The 26,064-nt window shown below is 50.8% G+C and overlaps 1 protein-coding gene across 7 annotated transcripts in view; it reads left to right on the forward strand.

Moving 5' to 3' along the window:
- SLC24A3 (solute carrier family 24 member 3) overlaps positions 1 to 26,064 on the forward strand; it is an 808,408-nt gene that overhangs the window by 516,965 nt on the left and 265,379 nt on the right. The gene's annotated exons all lie outside the window — the stretch shown is intronic.

Genomic DNA, 26,064 nt, shown 5'->3' on the forward strand with positions numbered 1-26,064 from the left:
GGTTCAGCATCTCCCCCGTGTGACTTGGATGTGGGTATGGAAAGCACGTCCATCCACCTTCTGGATCCCATAAAGGTGGAAGGATGCTCAGAAAGTACCTTGTTGAATTTCTTAAGGTATCCCTAGCTGCCGACAGAGAGAGAACCCCAGATTTCATTGGTTTAATGCTGTAGAAGCTTGATTCTCACTCTGGAAAGGTCTGATGCCGTGTTCAGCAGGCACCCTTCTGTATAGTGACTTGGGCCCCGAGAGCCACTGCCTCCAGCTCCTCCTGCCTTAGCTGGTTCTGAGTCCTAGGGAAGGCCTATGGCAGTGGCCACTCCTCTTTCCCAAATGCAGCATCCAGGGTCCCCACCAGTCCTGCCCAGTCCAGCACCTGGTCTCCAGACCTTCAGCGCCAGGCACGAGGACAGATGCAATGCTCTGAGGCTATTTTAGCATCACTAAGAACAATGTCAGCACGGATGGCTGCCACACATTGGGCACTTATTATGTACAAGTCACAGGTGCTTACTTTGTGTAATCTTTTAATCTCAGTAATAAGTGTAAAATAGTTTTTATAATCCACATTTTCCAATATGGAAACAAAATCTCGGGTGTCAGAGAAGGGACATGGCTGCTCCTTCATGCAACCCTGGTCCTGCCTTACTTCAGCGCCATATGTCCCTGCCAGGATGGCATGCAACGTCTCTGCACCCTGAAGTCACGGCATCAAAGAGCTGGTTATCTGTCCTTTCTCCCCAGAAGAAGTCTCTCATGGTTCCCCAAGTCCATGCTGCCTTCCGGGGCTTGTGCCCCATGGTCATGGGCAGGGGTGTGAGGTGGGACTCAAACCACCTTGGGGTCAAATCTGGGACCCCACCTCCATCTCCCAATTTGGTAGCATATCATCCTGAAGCTTTAGGACACTCTGGGGGACACTAGAGCCCATTTCGCAGGAAGCAGTCCAGGATCTCCTGAAATTTAACCCTGCAAATTAGCATAATTCCGGCACCTAGCAAACGCTCCCTGAAGTATTAGTTATTGGAGGGAGAGCAGAGGCCTGCAAGCCATTTCTTCTCTTCCTGTCTTCAGTGGTGGAGGGGGGCCCAGGAACTTCCTATCCTGGGTAGGCAAAGTGCTGTCCCCTGGCAGCCCCTGTGCACACAGCCCTGGCTTGGACACATGCAGGGATCCCGCCTGTGTGGCTCGGGACGCCCTGAAACAGCAGAGCCAAGACCAGAGATTGAATAGTTCATTAGGGGGGAGATGTCAGCAAATGGAAGTGGGGACCAGGAGTGTGAGGCAGAGGAGGAAACACGAATCAGGAGAGCAGGTGAGGTCTGAGGCATAGAACTGGGTAGAACAGTCCTGCAAGTGTCCCTTGAAGAGATGGCTGCCCCCCCCCCCCCGCTGTCCCCCCAGGGCCAGGGCAGCCTTGCTGGGCTTCCAGGAGCCCAATGCAGAGGGTCTCCCAGCTGGGTGTGGGGCGGCAGGGGCGGGGGGCTCTGCCTGGAGACATGGGGTGCCTTGCATCCCCGGCTGAAATAAAGGGCCCCGAGTACGTTGGAACACCTTTTCAGGAAGATGTCCTGGTGGTGTCAGGCTGGGACCTTGCATCAGGAACTGGGGAGAAGCTTTGACCTCTGCCAGGAAAACACCAGGTCTCAGGCCTCCCTAGCCAAGCACCTGGCCCAGCAGGACGCCCAGGTCTGCAGCTCCCACGCTGAACTCTCCCATCTTTCCCTCACTGTTGATTCTCTTCCTGACCTTGAACTTGAACATTCCACTGACTGAGAAGTGCTCAGCAGGAGTTCCTGTTGTGGCTCAGAGGTTAACGAATCTGACTAGGAACCATGAGGTTGTGGGTTCGATCCCTGGCTTCGCTCAGTGAGTTAAGTATCTGGCGTTGCCGTGAGCTGTGGTGTAGGTCACAGATGTGGCTCGGATCCCGCATTACTGTGGCTGTGGCATAGGCCGGCAGCCACAGTTCTGATTAGACCCCTAGCCTGGGAACCTCCATATGCCGCTGGTGCAGCCCTAGAAAAGACAAAAAAAAAAAAAAATGCTCAGCAGCAAGATGAATGAGAACTTTATGTTTGCAAACCTTGGAGCTTTTGGGAAAGAACAGTTATCTATATGATTGCTGCATATTTTCTGATGAAACCCCACCTTCCAACCACATTCTCTGGCGAGAGGTCCAGACTCTGGTCCTTCGAGGGCTGCCAGGTAGGCAGGGCATCCTAGACACTCGTCTTGAAACTTCATTGGAAAGGAACATTAAGTAGAAAATGAGGGAGTTCCCATCGTGGCGCAGTGGTTAACGAATCCAACTAGGAACCATGAGGTTGCGAGTTCGGTCCCTGCCCTTGCTCAGTGGGTTAATGATCCGGCGTTGCCGTGAGCTGTGGTGTAGGTTGCAGACACGGCTCGGATCCCGCGTTGCTGTGGCTCTGGCATAGGCTGGCAGCTACAGCTCCGATTCGACCCCTAGCCTGGGAACCTCCATATGCCGCGGGAGCGGCCCAAGAAATAGCAACAACAACAACAACAACAAAAGACAAAAAAAAAAAAAAAAAGAAAATGAAACATCTTTTTCCCTCCTTCCTTCCTTTTCACAGTCACACCACAGCATATGGGAGTTCCCAGGCTAGGGGTCTAATTGGAGCTTCAGCTGCAGCCTATGCCACAGGGCAACACCAGATCCTTAACCCACTGAGCAAGGCCAGGGTTTGAATCTGCATCCTCATGGATACTAGTCAAATTTGTTTCTGTTGAGCCACAACAGGAACTCCTGTTTGTTTTTTCATTTTTATGGCTGCATATGTAGCATATGGAAGTTCCCGGGCTAGGGAGTTAAACCAGAGCTATAGTTGCCTTTCTACACCACAGTCACAGCAATGCTGGATCTGACTGAACCGCGTCTGTGACCTACACCACAGCTTGTGGCAGTGCCATATCCTTAACCCACTGAGCGAGGCCAGGGAACCTGCATCCTCACAGACACAACGTCAGGTTCTTGGCCCACTGAGCCACAACAGGAACTCCTGAAGCATTTTTCTTTGTTACAGCATATTTTTTTTGTCTTTTTTTTTTTTTTTTTTGGTCTTTTCTAGGGCTGCACCAGTGGCATATGGAGGTTCCCAGGCTAGGGGTCAAACCAGAGCTGTAGCTGCTGACCTGTGCCACAGCCACAGCAACCTACACCACAGCTCACGGCAACGCCAGATACTTAACCCACTGAGCAAGGCCAGGGATCGAACCCACAACCTCATGGTTCCTAGTCAGATTCATTAACCACTGGGCCATGACGTTAACCACTCCCAGTTATAGCATATTTTTCTTTTTTTTTTTTTTATAGCCTTTGCATTCATCTAGTCCGCATTTTAGTATCCCTTGAGCAGTCTCAGTTTTGCTCTAGGGACGGCGCTCTGGGGTCCAGTCCTTGTGGCATGTGAGTCTGGTGATGGGCAGAAGTTGTGTGCCGCTTTGAAAAGAATTAACACGTGCCAGGGGAGGGCCTGATCAGGCTCTTTTCCTCAGGCTCTGGAGAAGTCAGGTGAGGAAGCCTCAGATGCCTCGATAGTGATCTTTTCCATGAAGCACTAAAACGTACTCACTTCCACTATTCGCCTAGCAGCCAAATGGCAACATTCAAACGCAAGACAGTGACCCTGGTTGCTTCTTCCTGTCCCATGGACAGTGAGCGTCTCATCCTGGTGTCCCCTCCCAGCTCCGATAGTGAGAGGATGTGATATTAATGTGGGGAGGAGATGGGACTGAGTCAGGGAGAGAGGAGGGGTGTGGACCTAGGAGGGCCTCCCTCTCTGCAGTGTCACTTGCCCCATCCTGCATCCTGTGGTTGTCACCTCAGTCCCTACCTGTCCCTCTCTGTGGGTGGTACGTTCTCGAGGGGCGTGCCCACCTGTCTGCAGACACCACGAGCGCATAGAAGATTCTTGTGCAGACTTGGAAAAGGTGCCTCTTAGGCTGGTCACAGCCTGGGGAACACTGGCTTAGTGAACAGAGTCACCTTGGTTGGAATTTTTTAAAGGCCACCTTTGAAGGGGTCCTGCTAGTGTTCTGTTTCTGGACCTGGATGCTGATGACCTGGATGTGTTCATTTTGTGAAAATTCATGAAACCTGGGACCTGTGCTTTATGAACTTTTCTTATATGTATGTAATACCTCAGTGACATTTACCCAAAAAAAAAAATGAATGAATAAGAATATAAGTTTTAAAAATACCCCTTCCTCCAGCTTAGCTTGGCAAGGGTACCCACTTGCCTCTTTAGCCAGGGGCCCTTGTGCAGTGCACATCTTATACAACTGTGCACAGCTGCCCTGACCTTACTCAGTGTCAGGTCAGATCTTGGCGGGGCCGGGGAGGGGGGGCGCTTCTTGTCACTGTGCCTGGCCCTAGCGGGTCACCTTGTCAATGGGCATCCACTTGGTCTCGTCATCAAAAGTATTGAGTCTCTCCAGCCCTCTGAGCAGAGCCAGTTCTGTGTCCCCTTCATTGCTGATGACAACTGAGTTGTGTGGCACAGTGGAGTGGTCACTTGTGCAAACTGCAGAGTTTTGTCACTTGGGCTGGTCCCCTGCCTTGGTAAAAGCAAATGAAAGGTCGCCAGCAGCACCCGCCCCCTCAAAAGACATTTTGTGTGATGGTACAAATGCCTGTGGGACCCCAGGAATTCTCAGGGTCATCAGGAGGCCACATGTTCAGCTGTTGATAAATGGCTTTCACCTGGTTTCTTAATGATGCCATCCCTTCCTGATGCTCTTTCCTGCCCTTTTCCTTGTACACCTGCCTCCAGAGGGGGCCACCTGCCATGGACTCTCAGCTCTCAGGCTGTCAAAGGGAAATCACACTTGGCCTCTGTTTTCTTTTTCTTCTTGGCGTTGCTAGCATGGGCTTTCAGCCCCAGTAAAGGGGCGGAAGGAAAGATTTACCAAGGGCCTCCTTCGCATCTTCGCTTGCTTCTCCCCACGTGCTCCCATCAGAGCCAGGACCGTCTTGGTAGCTATTTTCAGGAGCCCAGACCACATCGCATCCCAGCACAAGGAAATGATGCTGAGAAGCCCAGCTCTGCTCTGGGGGAAGCCTCGTGTGGGGGAGATAAGGCGCCTGGGGCTTATCCCACAAGGGCACTGGTTCTTTTTCAGCCACAGACAAATATTTGAGATGCCAAGGGGAAGAGATGGTGTACTTTTTAAAGAACAGGGCTAGAGTTTTTCCAAGGGTGGGGTTACGATTTATCAAAGACCTTCTATCTGTCTGTCTGCCCAGCAGTACTTCTGTCCTAACTGTATTTTCTGTTGTTGGAACTCCTCAGTGGCAAGGTTTAATAAAAACGGAAAGCAGGTGGCTAATGTGGGGCTGTGCATGTGTGTGTGTGTGTGTGTGTGTGTGTGTGTGTGTGTGTGTGTGTGTGTGTGTGTGTGTGTGTCTTGAGAGAGGTAAGGAGTGGGGAGGAGGGTTAGTAAAGGGGAAGGGAGGATGTTGAGAGTGATGCGTGGTCTGATATGTTTACTGGAGACGACAGAGATGCTTGGCTGGAAGATAACCAGAGGATGGTTGTTGGCTCTGCCCTCCCACAGGGCATCCCTGCAAGGGCTTGGCAGGGGGGGTGGGTGGGGGGGTTCTGTTTGATCACAACCTCGATCCAGCCCTTTGGAGAGGACACTGTGTTGATGGACCCAAGAGCATGCTGTCAGAGTCCCTGGGGAGCCTGACCAAGTTCCGGAGGTCCTTGGCTTCAGGGGTCAAATGAAAAGCTGCCAGGTGTTCAAGGAGACGTGAGGAGTGGATGGGGTGGTTTATGCTGGAGGGGAGGAGCCTGGGGACAGCGTGGTGCATGTTCAGGTTCTGATGGAAATGCACTGTCGGTCTCTCCTTTGGTGCCTTTGCCATGTGCCCAGCTGCTCCTTCAGCCCGACCCCTCCCCTTCCTTCGCACAGGATCCTTACCCATGTTCACCCCTCCCTGAGCCTGCTCTCTCTCCCCGGGCCACTTGCCCTGCCCACTGATGGAACAATGGGGGAGCTGAGAGTGTTCCCAGGCTGCCCTGCCTGCCTTAAAAATGACAAAACAGGAGTTCTCGTCGTGGCGCAGTGGTTAACAAATCCGACTAGGAACCACGAGGTTGTGGTTCGATCCCTGGCCTCGATCAGTGGGTTAAGGATCTGGCGTTGCCGTGAGCTGTGGTGTAGGTCACAGATGCGGCTCGGATCCCACGTTGCTGTGGCTGTGGTGTAGGCTGGCTGTTACAGCTCTGATTAGACCCCTAGCCTGGGAACCTCCATATGCGGCAGGTATGGCCCTAGAAAAGACAAAAAAAAATTGACAAAACATATACCCAGAAGCTTCATGTACCCCAAGCATTTGGGCAAAAGATCGATAGCACCACCAGTGGAGCCGTTTTCCATTTTACTAGTTGCTGTATCCAAATTTTAGTGAATTCCTCCTTGCAAAATTCTGGCCAGCTTGGTGACAGTATCATCTCATAGTTTAGGAGGTGGAGATCCTGGGGGATGGTTGGGAAGTGTGCTCAAAGCCAGGGATTTAGAGACAGGTCTGATGTAATGGAATATTTATGGACCCAAGGTTTGGGGAGAGACTGGGCAGCTGGCCCCGCTCACTTGCTGACCATCTAAGGATTATCAGACCAGTGAGGGAAGGATGCATCAATGCTGTGTGGTCCCCAGTCTATAAACCCCTGATCTAGGATGGATTTAAGGTTCTTTGTGGACATCTTTTGCACTGGTTGTTCATTTCCTGTTTCGTGATAGGATTTCCAGGCCAGCAATTCAGGGCCAGGAGGTAGATAGAAGGGGTCTTGACTTCAACACGAGATTTGCAGAATCAGTTAGGATTTCGTTGGAGGCCAGAAAGACAACTGGGCATGGATGACGTGTAGCTGGTATTTAAGCAACTGATTGACAGACTGCTTCGAAACTGTGATTAATGGCCTTGGGTGGGGAGGGGTCCTCTCTCATGGCCCCCTTGACTCCAGCAAGTTCAACTTTTTTCCAAATAAGAGTGAATGGGAAAAGTCAAGCCATAAAGAATTTCGCTAAAGACATGAAAGGCGTAATGACCACATTTGCAAGAGACCCGAGGGTTGTAGTTGTAACCACAAAGTGTACGGGAGAACCAAGGTTTGAGGCTGTCTCCACCGCCTGCAGATGAAGGAGATGAAATTTCACTGGGACAAGTGCAAAGTGCCACCCCAGCCACATTCCCCCCACCAGCTATGCAAGTGCATGGTGGGAAGCTCTGGCTAAAGAGGGGTTTCCATAGGTGCTTGTAACTTCCAGTTTGGATCACGTTCCTCTGATGGATTTGGCTGAGGATGTGCACATTGGGAATAGCGCATGCGTGATAGCATCTTGCTCAGACCTCCCGCCCTTCTCCTTTCCCTCCCCATCCCCTGCTGCACGTCTCTTTTTATCAGCAAGGCTGACTCTCAGTTGAAGACTTTCTTCTCAACTCTCATTCCAGAGCCAAGCATGTGCAGGTACAATGGAACCACCATTACTGGTTCCCAGATACTTGCTTGTGAGGAGGACACAGCAAAATAGGGATCCAGAGAGAAAGGAGCGGGGGAAGGAAAGCTGGGGTCTGGGCAGGCAGCCAGGCGAGGCAGCTGCTCTCTGACTCTCTAGTGCTCCTTTGTCTTCCAAAGAGCCTGGTACAGTGTTGTGTCACTGGTGGGTTGATTAACTCTCAGATTCTGTCTGCAGCCACGGCCGTGTGCTCAGCCTGAGCACAGAGCAAGCGAAAATGCCTAGAAATTCATACCCCGAAGCAATCTTCAGCCAGTGATATGTGGGAGTTAGGAGGTAAACAGCAGCTCCCCTGCCTCCTCGAAGAGCTGTTCCAAGTGGCTCAACTTCATCTCTCAGCGCATCCTCAACGGGATTGCGCCCCAGCTTCCCATTGAGCACATAAGCTCAGGACTCCACCCTCTGCTGGCTTCCCGCCCTCCCCGGTGTCGCTCCCCCACTCCCTCACTGCTGCTTCCTGGGGTCACTCCTGGCATCAACCACTTCTCTCCAGCTCAGCTTCTGGGGGAACCCAAGTGAAGACGGAGGCTGCGTAATTCAAACTAGTTGATTGGGAGACTAAAGTGACAAGTGTCGCCATAACACATAATCAGTTCCTGAAGTGACACTTATTAGGCGCCTATTCTATACAAGGAACGGCACTCCATATTAGACACATAGAGTGAGCTATGAATTTATAGTGTCCTGGGAAGGTCAGGTAAGTCCAGCCCACCCCACAAGCCCTCTCGGCTGCCAGACAGTGCAGTCTTCTGCATGAATCCTCCTCCCCATCTGTATCCATAAAATGTTTCTTTTCCTTGACAGAAAGACCTTTAGAAAAGAGAGATTAGTGGAGTTCCTGTCGTGGCTCAGTGGTTATTGAACCCGAGTAGCATCCCTGAGGACAGAGGTTCGATCCCTGACCTTGCTCAGTGGGTGAAGGATCCGGCATGGTGGTGAGCTGTGGTATAGGTCACAGAGGCGGTGCAGATCCTGTGTTGCTGTGGCTGTGGTGTAGGCTGGCGACTACAGCTCTGGTTAGACTCCTAGCCTGGGAACCTCCATATGCCTCGGGTATGGCCCTAAAAAGACAAAAAAGACAAAAAAAAAAGAAAGATTTGGGGGGGGGATGCTGCTGTTTGTGGTCCCCAATTGAGTGGCCGTGGGAGGAGGGCCTATAGCAAGAGAAAGACAGGTATTCATTTTTTCTGAGAGCAAACACATCCCCTTCTCAAATCCTGCCTCTTTGTCTTGAGATGGCCAATGTTTCAGTGGCCAGGCTTTCTCGCAAACTGCGGCTCGGCAACTCGCAGCGGCTTAGAAACTCTGTCAACCCTCGAATCCCAAACACAAGTCTTGGGGCAAAGCAGGCTGGCAGGGGCAAGGAGGTGGCTGTGGGTGGCAACCTCAGCCTTGGGGGGTCTGTGATCCAGGCATCTAGCCCTCCCCAGTATTCGCTCTGGCAGGCACGCTGTGTTTGCCCAGACAAAAGATGATCCTGCAACTTTGGGCAGAGTCCCCCGTTAATGTCTTGGAAGCTTAAATATTAGAGCCTGAGCTTTCCCTCGGGATTAATATCAGGGGAGGCATGTGCCAGATCTGGCTTGTCCGTGAGCTCTCTGATGCTATAAAAAGCAATACTGCAAAGGGCATCCAAAAAAACGTCTGAACCCAAGAGAAAAATGAATAATGTAGTACTTACAGGCATGTGGCTTCGGATGTAAAGGGAAACCCTAATGGCAGGATCCCAGATGTGTCTGAGGCCTCGCATTTTATGACCAGAGTCTCTCGTTGTGCTGGTGGAATGTGCAGAGGGGACAGAGCTCTGGGGCTTAATTTGCTGGGTGACCTGGGGCTGGTCAGTTTGCCACCTGGGGCTTTCATGTTCAGATGAAGACTTTAGACTAGGTCATTTTCGAGCAGGATTTTTTTTTTCATGATATGGATTCAGACTAAAATAAAAATTATTTATAGCCTAGACTTTTTTTTGACTCAAAATGAAAGTGCTTGATTCAATTCTATTTGAGAAAATGTCTATTTAATTAGATGATTGACTTGACTGAATAGAAGAAAGCCAGGGGAAAAGTCAGCCCATGGTTTTACCCTCTGGGTGTTCCTAGCTGGGCACTTTGAGAAGGGGTGAAATCGCTTACCAACCTGGGTTCTTGGCCTTCTCAACCGCTAGAAATTGATAAGAAGCCAGACAAGGAATTCAGGCAAGGCTTTATCCGGGCCCCTGCTGCAACAGAGGGGAGTGACAACATGCAGCTGGTCCCTTTGCTTGCTTGCTGGGTGGGGTGGTGAGCTGGTTCCTTATATCGGGCAGGGCCAGGGGTCGGGCCAGAAGGGTGGCTTAGGTGGTTTGACCAGCCCTTTGGTGGTGTCATGTGCAGGGGGCCTGCATGGTGCCCTGCTTTTTGCTCTTGGCTCTTCAGAAGTAGCTGTTGGTTTTTTTAGTTTTTGGGGGGTTTCTTTAAATTTTATTGTCCATAACTTGCCCCAACTGCTCATACATGCAGTTGTTTTTATCCCTGATAGTTTCTTTGCATTTTGTTGCTCCAGTAGAGGTTTGTCTAGTTGCAAGCACTGCAGTAAAAAAATCCCGAGGTGCAGCCTGTCTCAGAATGGGGGAAGCTTTTCAGGGTTCTAGCCTGAATGGGCCTCTGGGCTGTCTTGTGAAGCCAGGCAGACTCCTGCATGGTTTAGCCACGGATCACGCACCAGGGGACCACAGCTTCAGTGCAGACTCCATCTGAAGATGGAGTCTGTGGACCTGTGACTCTGGCCCAGCGTGGGTCCCATCTGGAGGAGGGTGCGAGAGCCAGCTGGGTGAGCAAGCCAGCAGTCCCCAGAGGGGTCCATGGGACCTCCCCAGGCATGAATTCCTCCAGTCCATGGTCATCGGAGTGGCAGCTCCAGGCCCAAGGCTCGGAGGCGGCAGAGTTTCAGGATTGGGTGTCCCTCAGGGAATCACAGAGCATCTGGGGGGCAGTGATGAATTTGCTCCTCAGGGCTGTCCTCCAGCAAGTCCAGATGGCACACACTCTGCAGTTACATAAGTACCTTTTCCTAAGTGACTTCTGCTCACCTGGGCTGGCAGGGCTGGGCGGGAGCTACAGCAGTTCGGAGGTCTGGCTGTGTTCTGGGTTTGTTCATCCTAATCCTGCAAAAAGGGTGGCTTCCAGCCTGTCCCATGCATGGGCACACACACACACACACACCAAAGTACACCCAGACACCTACATACATGCAAACACATACATATGCACGCATGTCTCTCTGTGTGTCCGTCTGTATCTCTCCAACCTTGGTTTCATTTGAATAAAGTCAAAGGCAGGCTTCCTCCCCAGGCCTTTAAGTGTTGCTATGAAAAAAATGATTGTTTTTTAAACCAATTCTAGCCTTATATGCAATGTTATTAGTCCATGTTTTTTTTAATTTCTACTGACCTGTTTTTTTAATTGTGGGAAAATATACATACAATGTGCCATACTAACCATTTTATGGGTACAGTTGAACCCCGTTAAGTATATTCACCATCACCCACTGTGACACCATCCCCCACCGTTCACCTCCAGAACTTTTCTCGTCTTGCAGAACTGAAGCAGTAACTCCCCCCTCCCAGCCCCTGACAGCCACCCTTCTACTTTCCATCTCTATGAAGTTGATGATTCTCAAGCAGCTTATATAAAAATTATATGGTATTTGTCCTTTTGTAACTGGTTTATTTCACTGTGCACAATGGCCTCAAAGTTCCTCCATTTTACAGCATGTGACAGAGTTTCCTTCCTTTTAAGGCTGAGTCATATTCCATTGTAGGGATAGACCACATTTTGTTTATCCCAGACTGTATTTCTCACAGCTGATTGAAGCTGTTTTTTGTTGTCAACATGTATACTGCGGCCATCCATGTTTGGAATAAGAATTACATTTAATTCTGCAAGGTCAGTGGAAAAAATGGATGCGTTTTTACTGTCTGAGCTTTGTCAAGTCACATTCCTTGATGGACTTAAGAATTGTTATCTTGGGAGTTCCCGTTGTGGCTCAGCAGGTTAAGAACCTAATATGGTGTCCACAAGGAAGTGGGTTCTATCCCTGGCTTTGCTCTGCAGGTTAAGGATCCAGCATTACTGCAGCCTGCAGCGTGGGGCATAGATGCAGCTCAGATCCACTGTGGCTGTGGTGTAGGCCTCAGCTGCAGCTCTGATTTGACCCCCTAGCCTGGGAATTGCCATGTGTGGCAGGTGTGGACATAAAAAGAAAAAAAAAAAAAAGAGTTGTTATCTGTGGGCACTTGAGAACTTGGGACTGGTTAACACACTTGCCTTGGTCCATTAGGTGGTAAACTGTGGTGTTAAGATCAGGCTCGCTCAGAACTCGCTTCTCCACTCCTGGGCCTGGGGATCATTGGAGTGTCCTGAGATTTTAGAGGACTTGAGGCCCAGCACCTGCCTACAAGCATGGTGGGTGATGGCCAGTCTTGCTTGACTTGAATTGGGTGGTGAACATGTGGCTTATTTTCACCAGATTCAGGTACATGCTAAGGGAGATTGAGCAAACTGTGAGCATCCGGGCCAGTCTCATTACCGCCACCAGCATCTCCTTCCCAGTCTTCAGTCCCCTAAAATCACCCCATCTAAGTCTCATCAGATAAAACAATTGAGTAAATGTGGATTTCTTGAGCGCCTCCATATTAGTAACCTGCTCACTGCCACTCATTTTTTTTTAATTCATGTAGTTTTATTTTATCTTTACTTTTTTTCCATTATATGTATTTTTAATTGCCGTTCATTCTTCACCTCTTTCAGTTGCGGAGGGAATGGGAACTCAGGCATGTGCCAGACACGTTGTTCTTTAAAGTTCTGGATACATTTGCGATGCCATGCGAATATGTATTGATTTTATTGCACAGACTATATTGACATAATGCAAAATTAAACAGACTCTTCGTACTGGGTGGAACCTCAGGGTGGTGGTTCTTCCATCCAGAGGCAACGTGTGAGCTCTGTTAAATATTTAATAAATCATCAATAACTATTTATTTTGATATTAATCAGTGTGATGTCTCTCTGGAAGCCAGATGTAGGTTTGTGCTCCCAAGGTGGCTGAGAGAGATTTGGGAAACCCTCGGAGTCTCTTCCTCCCTCATATGGGCCATACACCTCCCCAGCCCAGCTTCACCACCCCCCCACCAGCCAGCATCAGCACCAGCAAGGCTGAGAGATGGCAGATGCCAGGCGGAGCTGCAGTGTCTGCCCTTCCTTAGCCCTGCCAGCTCCCAAACTTTAATTCTGCGCATGTGAATCACCCGGCGTCTTGTTAACATGCAGATTATGACTCCTTAGGTCTGGAGTGGAACTGAGGTTCTGCATTTCTAACAAGCTCCTGGGTGATGCTGCTGCTGCCAGTCCGTGGACCACTCTGCACAGCGAGGCTCCTGGGAACCAGGGCTATGGAAGAAGCAGGCCAGGCTGGGTTCAGGGCGGTGAGCATCCAGGGCACAGTGTAAGGAGGTGGTCACCCTCCCAGAAATCTGGGCGCACCTAGGGCGACCCCTCCTCTCTACACATGCAAGTGCAGGCTGCCTTCACCCCCAGGGCCAGCACTTCCTTACATCTTGTGACTTGCTCCCACCCCTTCAAGAGGCCAGCCCCCACCTGGACATCCCGGGCGTATACCTCATACTCACTGATGCCCTCTCTTGCTTTGGCCCCCTCACCAAGGATGTGCTTGACGCCGATGATTTTCCTCCCTGTAGCCCCTACCCCCACCCCAGCTGCACACTCTTGCACCTGCAACTTTGGCAGGTGGCTGCACGGGCCCTGCCGCAGCTCGCTGCCTCTGAGGTCTCCCAAGTGAGTGGTGTTCCTCACAGAGGCCTGGTCCTCCCGCAGTCGCGTCCCGTGCCTTTGAAGACAGGTGTGGGCGTGTGACAGGTGTTCTGCAGTGGAACGTGGCAGAAGGGACATGTCCTGTCCCATGTGGGAGCTGTAAGGGCAGATGGTGATTCTTCACGTCCTCCTCCTTCGAGGCGGGGTGACTGCAGGAGCAGGGGTGAGACGGAGGCTCCCAGAGTGATTTCCGGGAGCATCGCCTCTGGCCGCCTCACTTGGGCACGTGCGGATGAGAAGCGAACAGCTGTGCTGTTTCACCTGGAAGATCCCCCTGGTTGGGTGTGACTGCAGCGGGGCCCCGCCTCCCCCAGTGATGCTGCCCAGCTGGGTGCAGGTTACCTGTTCTCTGCCTTGTAGATTTAAGTTGCTGATTGCTCTGCTCAGGCTTTTCCCCCAAGTGTCTTACCTTCGGACTGCTTTGGGCTTGAGTTTCCTCCTGCAGCATCTGGACTCCTCCTCCAGGCCTTCCCCAAAGTGTTTTTGGAGAGGTTCTTCAGGCCAAGTCTGTTCTCAATGTCCCTCTTCCTGAAAAGGTCCCCTATTCTTAGTTTTCCAGCAAGCCCCTCTTGCCATCGCCTTGAGAAAAGACAGTATCAGTGAATGGAGTTGGGATTCCATTGCAAGATGTCCGTTGTCAATCAGGGGGCTCTCTCCTTGTCAACACAGAGAGAAATATTCCGTGGTATTTCATACCACCTGCCATTTCCCTACCTGGATGGTCCATGTTCATTTACCTGGGCTTCTCTTGTGAGGCACCCAGTTGACAGCGTCTCTATGTCATAAACATTACTGCATCCTTGTATGTCCACCTGTCCTGACACCAGATTCCTGGAGCGTGTTTGCTGAGTCCAGTAATGCCGGTGTCTCCTGGGAGAGCCACGGTGCCCAGAGCTAGCTGCCCTCTTCGCCAGGGCACCCCCCACACTCCCTCCATCAACAAACATTTCAGTGTTGGTGAACTAATGTCTCAGGTATATGGTTACATATTTGTGTGCAGAAAGACCCTCAGAATCCCTCCAGCGAAGCATCATTTATGCCCCATCATTGTCTTTTTCAACCAGTAAATATCAAGATACAGGAGAGCTTTTTACCATCTTTTCCATGATTTGTTTGGAGACCACTCCCTGCAGAGCATGAATTAGAGGGGTAACAGGAGAGGCGGGGAGAGGCGGCCCGGATGATCAGAGATGGTGGGCACCGAGGTGGGCTCAGCTGGGGCAGGGGGGCGGGTCCTTCTTTACAGTTGCTGCCAAGATGCTGGGACAGGCAGACAGGAGCCCTCTCCCCAGCTGTGAATGCGCATTGGGAAATTCAGGAGAAAGCCCTTCTAGCGGGTGGGGTGGGTGTGGGTGGCGGGGGGTGGGGAGACCTGGAGATGGAATGAGAGCTGAGAAAGGTCCCTTGGGGGAGGGGCTCCACCCCAGCAGCTCTGTCCTCCTCAGTCAGCCACCTGCTCTGCCAGGATGGTTGGGAGTGGGGGGCGGCCCTGGTGCCTTCTCCACCTGCTACCCCAGCCCCGTTCCTGCAGCACATGTGCAGGCCTGGAGCTCACTCCTGCCCTGTGAGCTGCCAAGGAGGAAGTCACAGTAGTTAATGGTTTTCTATTGACTTTCCCGCAGGTTAATAGAACCTGCGAAGAGCTGCCACGACAGTGAAAGGTGCTTCATCCCCAGGCTGTCAGGCTGCGCATACCTCCTGGGCAGCCCTGGCAGGTTGTCCTGTCCCCTTGCAGCTGGTCTGTGACTTGCCCAGGCCTAAACACCCTCCTCTGTGAGCACCCCGCAGCTTCTGAGGCCCTTAGTTCATATGCATGTGTGCACACATGTCTATGCACATGTGAGTGCATGCATGTGCACCTGCTCCCCCACAAACACACACACTGCCAGCTGGGGTGTGTGTGGGTGTGAGCCCATCTGAGCCTGTGCTCACAAAGAGAGGGGCAAAGAGAGGGATCAGGTCAGGGGGGAAAGGAGGGACCATGCAAATCGTCATCAGGTCTAGAACCAAATGAAGACCTCTCCTCACTCATTTATTCCCAGTTTTCCTCCTGGGTCTGGTTTCTGGGGGCTGTTGGTTAGGACTGAATGGTGTCAGCGTTAATAACACTAACGGCACATTCTGTATACACAGTACATTTGTTTCAGGAATGCGTCTCCATCTCTGACAAGCCTGCGTGTCCCTCGAAGCTGAGAGATTAAAGGAGAGAATGTGCCCATTATACAGATTAAGAGACGAAGGCCCCCCTGGACACACCATGCTTTCCTCTTTTCCCAGAAGGTCATGGATGATACTTAGACATTTGATCTTTCACTCTCTTAGTGCCCCCCCCAATCAATATTTCTGCAGGGACCTTGGCAGGGGGACTGTAGGTCCAGAGCAGCACTGCCCAGTAGAACTTTCTGCAATGACAGACGTACGGTACCCCACCTGTACTTGTATGGCAGTCCTATCCAGCATGGCAGCACCCACCCCAGGTGTTTCTTGAGCACTTGAAACACGGCGCAGCCGAGGGACTGCATTTCTAATTTTACTTCAATTTAACTAATTTAAATTAAGATAGCCCCATGTGGCTTGTGGCTTCCATACTGGACCAGATGGAGTGTATACAGGAAAGAGCACTTGGGAAGGCAGAATTCATGGAGTGCATGATAGACGCTCTTTGGTGCCTTTTGGTCTGTGATCCCTTCACAGGAGCCAGTTGGGAAGGAGAAGGGGCGGGGAGCTGTGACCACCCAGGGGTCATTAAAGGTATGGAAGCATCTGCCGGGTCCAGCCCTCCAAGAGAAACTTTCCACGTGGAACAGAGTCTCCCTTAAGGGCCTTGGGAATACCTTTTTCAGAAATAGAAGATTCTTACTCACATGGTTTGCTAGAATGCGTACTTGTTTTCTGCCTTCTGGCAAATGCATAGTGAAATTTCGTTAAGACCTGTCCCACCAAAATCAGATTTGATGATGTGCCTGTCCTCTTACCAACTTGTAGAACAGGATCCACGTGGTAAATTCATGTTCGGTTCTGGGGTCTTCCAGAAAAATAGGAAATCCTATCTCTGCAGACCCAGTGCCGTCTCCCCCAGCAGAAAATGAAACTGGTGTGGCATGGCCTGCTTCTCTTTTGTCATAAATGTCTCAAAACATCCAGGCAAAGGCCCTGCCCAGTCACACTCAGTGGTTTATCTCCGGGATGATGCAGAATCTAACCGTACTTCCTCAAGGCCAGCCCTGCCACCACTAGAAGTACATAAAAATCCCTGGGGAGCTTTAAAAATAACCCCCTGGGCCAATTAAACCAGACTCTGTAGGCACAGCCTGAGAATGGACATCTCTCAAAGTCTTGAGCCTGCAGAGTGGAGCACCTGGCTTTCCATGGTCTTTTTCCCCACCTGCTTTATTTTGCATTTAATTTCCTTGTAAGCCACCCAAGGTCCATTTAGAAGTAGACTGGTAAACCTTAAATACACGTCTTCATCCTTTTCATTAGAGAAAGTATACCAGAGTTCCCCTTGTGGCTCCGCAGATTAAGAACCCACTTGGTATCCATGAGCAAGTGGGTTTGATCCCTGGCCTTGCTCGGTGGATTAAGGATCCACCATTGCTGCAAGTATAGTTTGCAGATGCAGCTGGGATCCTGCGTTGCTGTGGCTGTAGTGTAGGCCGGCAGCTGAAGCTCCAGTTTGACTCCTAGCCTGGGAACTTCCATATGCTATGGGCGTGGCCCTAAAAAGAAAAAAAAAAAAAAAGATGAGAAAGAATACCATATTTTCACCAGATCGAGACATTAGCTTTTCTTGAATAGAGGTATCCCAGGTGATGAATCTGAGCAGAATTGCGATAAATGTCACATGATGGCACCATTTGCAGACTGATTCCCTCTGTTCCTACTCCCTGTAATAGTTCTTTTGACCAGAAAGTCTTGCTGCCTCAGACAAGATGCTACAGACGTCTTAAACGGGGATTAAGTAAAACTACACCTAAGAACAGAGGGCAGTGAGCAACTTTGATGCCTGAAGCCACACGGGGAAGGGAGTCCAGCCAGAACCACCTCTTTTATCAGCCAATATGCGGTAGAAGTGGCCCGTGGGGGTTCTGTGTTTGCGTCAGAGAGCAAAGCACAATCCTGGCTCCAAAAGGAAGCCCCTTGTGCTTCTGGAATAGTCCCTGGTCATCCTTCCTTCCAAAGGTAATAAAGTCCATCCATCTGCTGATGCAGAACAAAGGTCAAGTGTCCACCATGATGGAAGTCTCCCATTTCCACGGCTCTGATACGTCGCGGCGGTAGCTCATGAATCTTTAATGCCTGGCCTATATTTAGGGGCTTTCAGTGTCTGAGAGCGATAAAACCTCCTGCAGAGATGGAGTTCTCCGACTGCCCTGTCTTCTGCCAGCACTGCTGCCTATTTAAAGCACGTCTCGTCTTTCTAATGCACCAAGATTCTGCTGACCACAAAAAGCTTCCTGGACCTGAGATGAGATGATAAGACCTCCCCCCACCCAAGTGTTTATTATTTTATCCCAAAAAATGTCCACTAGGTGTCTGGCCTTGTGCTAGTCACCGTGGTCAATAAGATAAGGCCTCTGACCCCTGACCATATATTCTAGTCGAGGGAGACAGCCAACAGACGAGGGAACAAAAAATCGAGATGATGACAGGCTGTGCTCATTGCCATAAAGGAAATAAGCAGGGTGGTGCCATATGTGACATGGCCTGGTTTGTAGTTGGAAAGACCACACAAAAGTGACATGGCCTGGTTTGTAGTTGGAAAGACCGCTCCTGCCGCTGGGGGCAGGGAGACAATGCATTGCTAAAGGGACAGACGCGAAAGCCAGGACATCAATTAGGAGGCCGTTTCAGGGGTGCAGGAAAGCCGTGGTGATGATGGTAGGAAGGAAGATAAAGGGCAGACTTGTAACATATAGGAAAGTGCAGTGGAGAGAGCTCGCCATGATTTGGATGGGAGACCAGGAAGGAAAGAAGCCAGAAAACGCAAGGACCAACAACCCGATGGCTTGTTGTAACCTTTCCCAAGACAGGGAAGATCGAGGTGTGGGTAGAAGGGACAGGTTTGGGGGGAAATATCAAATTGCTGTCATCTTAATGATGGAGCTATGGATGTCGTCTAAGTGTGGATGCGCTTAGAGTTCGGGCAAGAAGTTAGGCCTGGAGATACGCATTTGGCAGACCTAGTTTTTGAATGGCATTTAGGAGTTCCCGTTGATGGAGCAGTGGAAACGAATCTGACTAGGAACCATGAAGTTGCGGGTTCGATCCCAGGCCTTGCTCAGTGGGTTAAGGATCCAGTGTTGCCATGAGCTGTGGTGTAGGTTACAGATGTGGCTCGGATCCTGTGTTGCTGTGGCTGTGGTGTAGGCCGGCAGCTATAGCTCTGATTGGCCCCCTAGCCTGGGAACCTCTGTATGCCATGAGTGCAGCCCTAAAAAGACACACACACACACACACAAATGGACAGCATTTAGAATGATCCCTCTGGTCCTTCGCCATTTGGGACCCCATAGAAGAGGTCCCAGTGGAGGAAGCCAAGATGGAGTGGCCAGTGAGGGAGAAGGGGAAGAGGGCACAGTGTCCTCCAAACCAAGAGAGGTCAGGAGGGTGGTCACCAGGGAAACAGGGTCAGAGCAGCATTTATGGAAAAGCCCAGCACCATGGAGCCTAAGCAGCCTGGACACGAGGAGTTTTCGAGGGAGGTTGGAGGGTGGGGAATGGATGGACTGATCAAAGAGTAGTTGAGTTGGACTTCCCATCGTGGCTCAGCGGGTTAATGACCCAACATAGTGTCCATGAGGATACACTGGGTTTAGGATCTCGATCAGTGTGTTAAGGACCCAGCATTGCCCCAGGCTGCAGCGTAGGTCACAGATGTGGCTCGGATCCCAGGTTGCTGTGGCTGTGGCTGTGGCCGGCAGCTGCAGCTCTGCTTCCACCCCTAGCCTGGGAACGTCCATTTGCTGCCAGTGTGGCCATAAAAAGGGGGGGGGAAGAGTAGCTAAGTTCAAGAGTAAGATGAGAAAGTTGAGCTTAGACTTTGCTGCAAGTTTTTCTTTGAAAACTGAGCACAGGCCCGGGGCAGCAGTTCAGAGGATGTTAAAGCAGGGAAGGGAAAGGCTTTGTTTTGAAGATGAGATAATTCTGGGTGAGATTCTGTAACCTATTTGTTTTTCCGACTGAAATGATGGGTAGGAAAGGGAGACCTGCTATTTCGGAAGCAACAAGAATGGGAGGAGGGGTAGAGTTGTGTGGACAGTCCAGGAAGAGATGTGGCCGAGAACACGTGTTCCCTGACCACCTTCTAAAGCTACAAGGACTGGGAGTTCCCATCGTGGCTCAGTGGTTAACGGATCCGACTAGGAACCATGAGGTTGTAGATTCGATCCCTGGCTTTGCTCAGTGGGTTAAGGATCCGGCGTTGCCATGAGCTGTGGTGTAGGTCGCAGACGTGGCTCAGATCTGGCATTGCTGTGGCTGTGGTGTAGGCCGGCAGCTATAGCTCCGATTAGAACCCTAGCCTGGGAACCTCCATATGCCATGGGCGTGGCCTTGAAAAAGACACACACACAAAAAAAGATCAAGCTACAAGGACTGTGCACTTTAACAGTGGGGAGAGGTGTGGGGAGGAGGGGAGAGAACACAGGTGCAGACATAGGGGGGCTCTGGGATCTGGTGGAGGGAAGATGAGAGCCTGATTGCTCCTGATGTTCCTGGACTAAGGCCAAGTAATGAGCTGATGGAGAGGATGCATTTGAGAGAGAAGCCAATATGAAGCCATCACCCCAAAGAATGGGGAGCAACTTACATAGAAAATGTGGTTGGATCCCCCATTCCCCGGGTTCCCCTTTGGGTTTGGGTGGCCTGTTTGAGGGGAGCCCTTCCAGCCCAGGGGTGTCACTTTTCTCCGGCCATGTCAGTTGCTCAGGTGTGGCTCAGAGTAGGTGGAGGGTTGGCTTTTATCAAAGTTTCACCTCTTGAGGACCGTGCAGGAGGAGAGGGGCAAGGAGGTGCAGGGATTTGAAAAGGCGTGATTAGAAGGGTAGACAGTGGGACCTGGTGGATGATGAGAGCCATGAAGAAAGGGAGATGATGGATCGTGAAAAGGGGTTTTGACCCTGGGGGTTCTAGAGGAAGTGGCCTGGACAGTTTGGGTGAGGGGTGGTGGTGGTCAGAAAGGATGCTTGAAATGAGGATGTTGGGTGTAGTGACATCATTCGTGATAACAAGAGTCCAGTCTTAGGAGGGACAGAGAACATGAGTGATGGGAGTGATAAGATCAAGAACGGGAGAGGCCAGGCTCTGGAGGACTGTCCCATGGCTATTGGGGTCACCCTGGTTATGCCAGGAGCAGGGATGGAGAAGCAGAGACCAAGCTGGTAAATGAGGAAGAAGGAAGAGGAGTAACAGTGTGGCAGCAGCAGAGGGGCTTTGAGGGAAGTTAAAACTTTCTGGGATGCTTGAGTTTCCTCACTATTTGGGCTGGGAGCCACTGTTTTACTCAGTGCCGTGGAAGCCTTTTGGAGAAGACATCCCCAAGCTTGAGGACTCCCAGCTGCTCCTGACCAACCTGCCGTGCTGCAGAAAGTCACCATACTCAGCGCCGGGCAGGGGACACGCCCAGGGGCTGCGCCTCCTCCACATGCAGCCAAGTCCATAGTGTAAATGCGTTCCCCTGGGGACATCGGCCAAGTCCACAGGGCAGGTGCATTCTCCTGGGGACATCAGGCAACCTGAGGGCCAGCCAGCTCTGCCAGTACATCCCTGTGTGACTTTGGACATGATGCCACCGTGGTTTTCTCATGTTTAGCATGAGAGAGTCAATGTACTTCTTGCTCTAGATCCATTTTCACTCTAGTTTCCCATGACCCTGCATGGCTGCGTCCAACCCGAGGTCTCTTTCCACTAAGTCTCGAGAAAAACTAGCAAGCTGCAGCTTGTTTACAGTGGTTTATGAATATTGATGGACCAAATGGCTGTTGTCATAAGCCCATCCAAGCATGTCACCTTGCCAGCTTCAACTATTAGAGCCTAAAAATATTTCCATGCCAATGGGACACCCATCTCAGTGCCAAGGGGGGTGTCTGTCCACACAGACCTCCTCCCTGCAGCCTTACAGGTGCTCTCAAGCCCACCAGGGCCCACGCTTGAGGGGGCATCCAGCAGGCGCAGGTCATTCCCACCACCACTGCCCTTTTAATACCTTGGAGAATCCAGCTTGACCCGCCTTCTCTGGTAACTGGGAATTCGAATTAGGCTGAGTCCTGCCTGCAGAGGTCTGCCCAAACACCATCCCTTTCCTTTGTACTGTAGAACTACTGCTGTGTCTCGCATGTGGCTCAGGGGTGACAATGGCCAGATTTGAGACAGGAAGCCTGGCAGGTCCCTGAGGAGGGCTCTTATCTCGGTGACTCCAGGTGTGAGACTTGAGGGACGGCCCTTCCTTCTCTGTGAAGGGAGTGGATGGAACCAAGAGGCCAGGCTGTACCATCTGGGTGTGAAGGGAGGGCTCCTCTCTCCAAATTAGCTTTTGCTCAGACCCTAAAATATGGATCACATCATGGGCTGGGAGATGACCACGTGAAATTTGCACACAAATCCCCTCCCCCTCCTTTGGACGTACACACACATGTACGTGCACACATGCAAACGAGACCACTTGTGCCCAGTGCCACCACTCACAATGCACAATCCCAGAAACTAGACACAAGGGCAGACCAACCCATTCATCTGTGTCACCGGAGCCCACGGGACTTGGATCAGGTAGGTCACAAATGCAAACACTAGTGCATCCTCATTCTTGTGTTACTGATGTGAAAGCTGCATGGTCCCTGACATTTAGGAACATGCAGTATGATAGAGGTGAACACACGCGCACACACACACACACACACACACATATACATATTCATACGCGCACACACGCGCACACAGCGGCTGGATTGCAAGTGTAGTGAGTGACCTAAGATACCTCTTAGCCAGACACCATGGGAGTTCAGAGAAGGGTGGATCTTTACTAGAAGGAGGAATCAGGAACGGCTGCCGTGGGAAGTGATGCGGGGATGCCTGCGATTTCAAAAGGCAGAACCTGGACCAGCAGAGTGGGTATCGGGGGCTCAGAGGCCACATCAGGGATTCTGTGCCTACGGTGTTGTTTCTGGATCAGTGTGTCTTCGGAGAAGTGGACGGAGAAGCAGGGCAAGAGGGGGAGCTCCGGGCTGACCCTGCATGTGGCGACCTTGCTGACCGTGTGGCCATGTGTGATGTCACTGTGAGGTCCTCTCTGATGGCAGATTTCCAGTTTGCCTGATCTTCACTCTGGGCTACCGATTCGGTCACTCCGGGAATGTGGTCCTCAAACAGTCTCAGGAACTGCCCCAGACTTCATCCTTAATTAACAAATACGCCATTGATATCAAGTTTGGCACCAGTTTCTTCCTGGGGGTTCATTGGTCATGCATTTCTGGTTTGGGTCTGGAAGCCAGAGAGCCAGGCGCGATCTCCGTGGACATTCTGGGTGTTGACTGTGCTATGTAACCAGGGAACGAGATGGGGATGCCTGGTAAACTGGCCCTGGGAAGGAGAAAAGCCCCGTGTGTGATTTGTAGCCTTTGCTGATTTCTTTGGAGCCCAAACTCCCACAGTGGCCAGTGTCAAGGTAGTAATGATCTGGAGTTCCTGTCATGGCTCAGTGGTTAACGAATCTGACTAGGAACCATGAGGTTGTAGGTTCGATCCCTGGCCTCACTCAGTGGGTTAAGGATCTGACGTTGCCGTGAGTTGTGGTGTAGGTCGCAGACGCAGCTCAGATCTGTCATTGCTGCGGCTCTGGCGTAGGCCGGTGGCTACAGCTCCGATTAGACCCCTAGTCTGGGAACCCCCCATATGCTGCGGGTGCGACCCTAGAAAAGACAAAAACACAACAACAAAAAAGCCAAGGTAGTAATGATTTAACAGCTGGCTGGTAAATTTTCTGAATGTTTAACATGTGGCTTAGGAGCTGGTCCAGGATAGAGGGAAAGGTGGGGATGCAGAAGTTAAAGCATCCAAACAAGGTCAAATAGTTTCCTTCCCCGGTGCCCTGCTGTCTCTGACGCCAACTCCCCATCAACAGCTGCAGTTTTTCACATTAAAAAAAAAAATGCAACCGAGTGGATGCAGCCAGTTTATGTACCGATACCAAAAATTTCAAACTGTTCATTTAAAACAGAGCAACGTTTAAAACTTTAAAACGTAAAAATCATAGTTTGTAAATCCCGGCATCATGGAGAGATCATTGCTTTACAGAGGAATTTGCCATGTAGCTCTTCAAATATAGTTCTTCAGGTTATCTCGGGGTTTAAAAATTGTTGCATTTTGCAAATATTTAGCTTACTGTTTCTTAAAATATCCATCTTGTATAAAGCAGAGGTTTAGTTTGGGGTCCCTGAATCGCTGGGGCGATGCTTTAGGAACTGTGTGGACGCTTTGCATTCATGCACTTGTGCTTTGTCTGCAGAGATGGTGGAACCTCCCTTGATATGTTTATTACTTAGAAGGTCATGGCCTGTGTCACTTGCCACAGGGCCCCACATCATGCACGTCATAAATGCACGGGCGGTCGTGTCTGTGGATCCAACAAGGCGTTTCCAAGTTGAAGGCACATTTAAAGGTGATGCCAATTTAGTCTGTGTAACCATCACCTTCACCTGCTGGAGACGTTGGCCTTGCCCTGGGATGGGAGGTGGGATGTGGGCTTTTCAAGGAAGGGTCAGTCTGCAACAGATGTCTGATGGTGACAGTGACAGTCATGAGGACACCTCCGCTCTACAAATGTAGGAAGGGAACTGAAGTTCGTGAGCTCCCTTCTCCCATACGAAGCCACTCTGCCTGTTGGTGAGTCTAGGGTTATAATGTAGGTGCATTTCTGCAGGGCCGAGAAAGACAGTCTTCCAGGACAATATTCATCACCACGCGGTCTCAACAAGTTCTGGTTGGGAAGTTCCCGTTGTGGCTCAGCGGGTTAAGAACCTAACTAGTGTCCATGAGGATGTGGGTTCGATCCCTGGCCTCACTCAGTGAGCTAAAGCATCCGGCGTTTCCGTGAGCTGCGGTGTAGGTCACAGACACGGCTGGGTTCTAGCATTGCTGTGGCTGTGGCATAGGCCTGGGAACTTCCATATGCCGTGGGTGCGGCCCTAAAAAAGAAAAAAAAAATTTCTGGTTAAATGAGAACCTAGCCTTCCCAAGGATGGTCCTGAGGATGCTCTGCCCCCATTCAGTCAGGTACCCCCTGCCCCTGAGGCCAGGGCTCCTGGACCCTGGTGGCGTCTCCCTATCACCTCCCTGGTGGCTCACAGTTTAATAGGTTCTGGAGTCAGCAGCAGTGGGAGATGCTCCCCGAGACCCTGGGAGAGAACAGGGGCCTTCAGACCATGGCCTGGCTGCTCAGCCTCTGCGGACACTCTGCATAGGTGTTGGGAGCTGTGGGTTAAAGGAGCTTGACTGACCATGCGGGGGCCCCCTTCTGCGTCGGGCTCCACACTTAGCGCTCTGGCCTCTCACGACTCCCTGACCCCCCCGAGAAGCCCAGCTTTGCCATTTTCAGAACCACAGCTATTGCTCCTGAGAGGGTCAGGGTGTTCCTTACAATCAGCTGCACAGGAGGCCTTGCATCCACCGGAGTCTTCGGATCTTGTTTAATTTTTCATTTCATGTTATTTCAAGTTTTATTGACATATGGTTATTGACAATGTTGTGATAATTTCTGCTGTATAACAAAGTGACTCAATTACACACACACACACACACACACACACACACACACACACACACACACACACACACACACACACACATTTTTCTCCAGGCTTTTTCCCATGTAGATTATCCCAGAATATTGGAGGGTGGCGTTCCCTGTGCTATGCAGCAGGTCCCTGTTGACCATCTATTCCATATATAATAGTGTACATATGCCAACCCCAAACCCCAAGTCCAGCCCCCGTACCTGTCCCCCGTGATAACTATAAATTTGTTTCCGAAGTCTATGAGTCTGTTTCTGTGTTGTAAATAAGTTCATTCATATCTTTTTTTAGAGTCCACATGTAAGTGATAGCATATGATGTTTGTCTGACTTACTTAACTTAGTGTTATAATCTCTAGGTCCATCCATGTGTTGCTGCAAATGTTAGTATTTCATTCTTTTTCATGTCTAAGTTGTTTACTTTTTTTTTTTTTTTTTGACTTTTTGCCTTTCCCAGGGCTGCACCCGCAGCGTATGGAGATTCCCAGGCTAGGAGTCTAATCGGAGCTGTAGCCACTGGCCTATGCCAGAGCCACTGCAACGCCAGATCCGAGCCGAGTCTGCAACCTACATCACAGTTGACGACAACGCCGGATCCTTAACCCACTAAGCAAGGCCAGGGATCGAACCGGCAACCTCATGGTTCCTAGTCGGATTCGTTATCCACCGAGCCATGACAGGAACTCCTAAGTCGTTTTCCATTGTGTGTATGTACCACATCTTCTGTATCCATTTCTCTGTCGATGGACATTGAGGTTGCTTCCACTTCCTGGCTATTGTGAATAATGCTGCAAATGAACATCGGAGTGCATGTATCTTTTTGAATTATGGTTTTCTCTGGATAGATGCCCAGGAGTG

The sequence above is a fragment of the Sus scrofa genome, chromosome 17 (genome assembly GCF_054392235.1).
Source record: "Sus scrofa isolate SSC_HxYL_T2T_F1_AM1 chromosome 17, Sscrofa_HxYL_maternal_Yorkshire_Landrace_v2.0, whole genome shotgun sequence".
Lineage (NCBI taxonomy): Eukaryota > Metazoa > Chordata > Mammalia > Artiodactyla > Suidae > Sus > Sus scrofa.